The following is a 5,505-nucleotide window of genomic DNA, read 5'->3' on the forward strand; positions in this document are numbered from 1 at the left end:
GCTACAAACCATGATCAGTGCAAAAATATTTGAAAGCCTGATTCACATACTCCCCCCCATTATCTGTACATATCTGTCAAATAGAACAACCAGATTGCTTCTCTACAAATGTCTTGAAGATTCAAAATGAATCAAAGACATCAGAGTTGTACTTAAGAAAGTACACCCATGTGCGTCTAGAGAAGTCATCGATAAAAGTGAGTACATACTTGGCCCTAGAAAAAGGAGTGGGAAATGACATGAGATCACTGTGAATCAACTCCAAGGGTGCCAAAGCACGAGAGGCTCTTCCCTTTGGAAAGGGATCTCTGTGATGCTTTCCAAGAACACCACCATGAAAAACACCACCAGTTTAGGAAATCTGTGGGAACCCAAGAACAAGTGCCCGTGTACTCATCTGCTAAAGATATCTATAATTGACATGGCCCAAGTGCTCATGCCAAATCTTACTCACTGAATCTGCACGTGCTATAAGAGATGAACTTGCACCTGCAGAGGGCTCAAATCCATCAAATTGGTACAGATGAGATGTAGTATCAACACTCCCAGTTGCCACAACCAAATCAAAGTCATGGAGGTCCCGAATAACCACATCATGTGGTGAGAACTCAACTGTCTTACCAGAGCCAGAATGACAAATATGATAAATGGACAGGAGGTTCGTCGAGATGTTAGGGACAACCAGAACATCCTACAGAGTACCCCCATCCAAAGAGACAAAACCTGAACCCAAGACTGAAAGCTAAACTGAGTCACCCACTGCAATATGTGAAGTACCACAAGAGGCAAGAGAAGTAACCAACTACTGAGTGTGAGTCATATGGTGAGAAGCACCAAAATCAAGTATCCATATGGACCCATAGGTCAAAGCTCAAGTAGTGAGAGCATGACCTTTTCCTATGGAAGGAGAAGATGCCTGAGGTGAGGAGATGTGATGTTGCTACATGGTGTCCTCTAAAGCCTCTAAGAATTTCCAACACTTGGAAACAGGATGTCCTTCCTTGCCACAAAAACTGCAAGTGTCTCCTGATTTCTTCTTAGTCTTGGAGGAAGACTCACTAGACTATGAATATTTCCCATATTTCGGAGGAAATGGTGGTTTAGAATCAGATTTAGGAGGAGGCTTGGAGGAATGCTCGCTGCTAGCAAAATTCTTCTTCGACTTCAGTTTCTACTTTTGCTTCTCCTTAGAGGACTCAACAACCAATGCTTTGTTCTTGGATCCTAAGAGCATATCCAGCTGAGAAAGATGAGACTGCTCATGAGACAAACGCTCACAAAAAAATATCAATAGTAGGTATGGTGAAACGAGCACCCAAGCCATCCATGGTGGAGTAGAAAGCAAAGGAAAAAAATTGAAAATGATCCCGAATCTTTGAAAGAATCAAGTGAATGCACTCTGTGTTTGTCTTGATCTTGCCACATCCCTGAAGAATAGATCTGGTAGTCTTGAACTTGTTCAAAAAATCCTCAATGGTGGGAAAGGAATCAGGTGACAAGGAGACCAACTCTGCCTCAATCTGTAATGCCTGAATCTCATTCACCCTCCCGAAGAGAGACTCAAAATTCAACCACATAGCCCAAGGAGTGAGCAACTCATCAAGGTGAAATAGAAGACTGTTAGAGACATGCAAAGAGAGAAAACCCATGGCCTCATCCATCTTGTTTCTATGCTGAAGAATCTCATAAGGACACTGCAAGAGAGGCTGAACCTCATCCAAACAAGACCACAATCCTCATGCCCGGAGAAGCCTCATGATGCGGGGTTTCCAGGTGTGATAGTTGTGTGAAGTCAACAACTCAACTGAAGGATCTGCCATGAAAACTCTACACCTGCACCTGCTTGTTGGTTTTTTTATTATTATGTGATCTTTCAGAATAGATAGAAGATGCAAAAAGGTTTGTTTGTTTTGAGAGTTTCAGTGTTCTTGATTTCTGATATAAATGATAGAAAGAGAGAAAAAACACCCCCCATAATAGATAAACCCAAACCCTAGTACATACTGATGAGAAGGAAATAGTGCAGAAGCAAAAAAACTTCAAACTGAAATCTCATGTACCTGATGAAAATTCTGAGAAACAAGATCACATATCTGAATAGAGCATGCTGAGAGCTTTCCAATGCCTATTCATTTTCAAAAAACGGAGTCTGTTTGCCCATTCTACAACCCTGGAAGTGCAAAAAGGAGGCTCCACTTTGATTGGAAAAAAGTATAGTCAAACAACAAATTCAGAAAAAGAATCCAACACCACGAGGTCTGGCTCTGTACCAACTTTTCGACACCTATTAGTTTTCCAAAAAATGACTTCGGATGCCCAAGATATGGCCAAAAAATGAACCCCCCCTCAAAAAGGCAAGAAGGTGGTGGTCTAGTGGAGGGGCCAGGTGGTGGTGGTGCTCAGGCGACGCTCTGGGGAGGAGCGGTGGAGTGGCGGGGCTGCGGAGGAGGTGGTCGAGTGCAGGGAGAGGCCAGGTGGTGGCGACACAAGGAGAGGTTGGGCGGCGGGTGGCCGGAGGGCCGGTGAGGGCTGGTAGGGCGGGGCCAACGGGAGTCAGAGGGCGGGGCCAGGGGGGGCCGGAGGGTGGGGCTAACGGGGACTGACAGGTCCGATCGGCCATATGGACAACCGACGATCGAACTATCAGAGGTACAGACCCCTGCGAAACCCCAAGTCAAAAAAAACTTTTTTGTTTTGTTTTCACCTTTTTGATTTTTTTTGATTTTTTTGTTGATTTAAAAAAAAATCAGCTTGCATGCCATAAAAAAGGCAAAAAATATATTTTTTAAATTTTTTCTTGAACTGCGTGCCAGGGTCGTACGACCTGGTATTGAAGAAAAATTAACCCCAAATGCTCATGAGTCAAAACTAGGCAAGTTTTATATGACTATAGGGGTTTTTGGGCCTTCTAAGCACAATGGTGAGGTCCGTTTAGGCCCAAAGTGCTTAGAAAAAGACCTATCCCTAAGTACAAAAAAAAACTTCCTGAAACCCCAGTTCTGCTTCCAATGCAAAAATTCTCAAAACAAGAACAAATAGTTGCAGATCTGAAGCTCTGATACCATGTGAGAGTTGAGAAACACAACACCACAGGAGCCTAAAGATATTTTACAAACTGAATAATCTGTTACAAGGAGAAGCAAGGAAGCAAAATAACTAAAAGCAAAACACAGAAAAAATATGCTCAAAAGATGAGAGCTCAATATTCACAAAAATGTGTAATGTGATAATAATACAAGGAAAAGAAAATTAACCTCTAATAGGTCAAGAAACCCTAAAAGGGAAAACCTAGGCTTGCACATAATAATTAATAAAAGAATTAATTATTATGCACCTAATGTTAGCTTAAGTGTAAAAAGAGATCATAAGGAACTTAAAGAATTAAACAAATATTGTTTAATTAATCAAGTAAAGACCCGATTACTCTGACAATTAGAGATGCTAAGTTGGACAAAATTACAAAGAGTACTATAGTGCCCACCACTCTTGGAGATCATCTTCATAATTAAAGTCCACTAAACTAGACAACCACCATAACATCAAGAACGTGCAATCCATGGTCAATAGAATCATTAGTTGCTTTGATGTTTCCACTTAATGGCCCATTAACATTTCAAATTATATTAGCAATGTTTATAAGAGTATCTTGCACTAGTTTTTGTTCTAATTTGTTGATAGTTCATAATTTCATATGATGGCTCATTTTTATTTTATTATTTTTTCATGCTATCTTCAATTGAAATATGCTTTGTGCTTCTCACTATATTAGTCATAACATCTACGATTCATTTTATATTCTAATTAAATATAATTTATTCTAAAAAAATTGATAGATATATCCAAAGCTTTTCTAACTAATGTAATTTTTGAGTTGTAAATTTTCTTTAAAAATAGCATCAAATTTTTAAGTAAAACATTTCTAATTATTCTATGTGAACATCATTTTAATAATCATATGAATCATATGACACAATTCAAAAGTGTAATAAAAAAAATTAATTTTTTTTCCAGAAAATTTGCAACTCAATATTATACACTCTAATTTTTTATTTCTCAAATTTATGTCATCTATGCATGACCATTAAAGATCAATTTATTGCCTTTAATGGTTTTTCATAACCAAATCCTAAATTTGATGGCCATATAAATGGTTTTTCATAACCAAATCCTAAATTTGATGGCCATATAGCATATTTATGTATTTTTTTCATAAAATATAATCAATATTTTAGAAAGATTATATCACATGAAATGAAAGATTTTGAATGAACTATACAAAATTCTTAAGAATCACAAGTGTATATATTAATCCTATATTATTTTTCTTATTAAAGTATGCATTAATATGTGAATGGGAAACCATTGCAAATAAAATACATGATTGGTAGGATTGATGTCAAACTATCATAAGCCAAGGTTGTGAACTTCAAAATTTACTAAATTATGAGGGTTTTGAATACTATTAATAATTGTCTCATCTTAGAATATGGATAACAGTTTCAGCTAAGTATCAATGTCGGGCTAAAACCTATATATGTTAAATTGTATCCATTAACCAAAGATAAAATCAAGTTAATTTTTGCTAACCAATCAGTGTATGAAATCCAAGGACCTATTTTATACACTTATTCCATTCATAACTAATGGACATATAGTTAATCATTTTTTATTAAATTGATCCTAGTTCATTTTTAAGAAGTGCTACTTAGGGTTTACATTATTTAATTTTTAATGAGTCTACTATGTATATAACATAATCATTTTAAGCTCATATTAGTAATAATCATTACAAATAAGACAACAATTTATAAATAATGATTCAAGTAACATATTTCCTTATAAATGAATGCTTTCATTTTAGATGCACTTTCATTATTCTAAGCTAGTTGTCAAGTTGTGATCATCAAATTTATATTATGTTGAAAACAAGATGATGAAAACCATAATATATTCACTTCTTAGATTAGAAGAATAATTACATTACATACAATATCGTACAAGTTAACTTACTAATTACTAGTGCCTTTAGCTAGGCAGTGTGCCTGAATGCATGTGCATTCCCCATTGTAATATTTCATATACTTATAATGGGGTATCATCATATTGTGGGTAGGTTCCCACCGTGGTTTTTCCCCTGATCGGTTTTTCCACTTCAAAATTTTTGGTGTTATGTGTGTTCATGTTGTGTTGTTGATTCATTCTTTCATCGTTAATTATCAAATCTGAGATTTAAGAAAGTTGTTTTAATATTTGTACACAACTGATTCACCCCCCCTTCTTAGTTATCTACCCTATTTTCATCAATTGGTATCAGAGTAGGTTCCTCCATAGAATTTTAACAACTTGGGGTGATCCGGGATGTTGACTTACAAGAAGGAGAGCTTGAAATTTGATGGAACAAATTATTCTCTTTGGAAGAACCAGATGGAGTGTCACTTGAGATGCATTGGTGAAGATTACTGGAAAGTTACTAAAGACAAATATAATGTTACTACAAATGGTCCT

Source organism: Cryptomeria japonica, chromosome 2, assembly GCF_030272615.1.
Source record: "Cryptomeria japonica chromosome 2, Sugi_1.0, whole genome shotgun sequence".
NCBI classification, from domain to species: domain Eukaryota; kingdom Viridiplantae; phylum Streptophyta; class Pinopsida; order Cupressales; family Cupressaceae; genus Cryptomeria; species Cryptomeria japonica.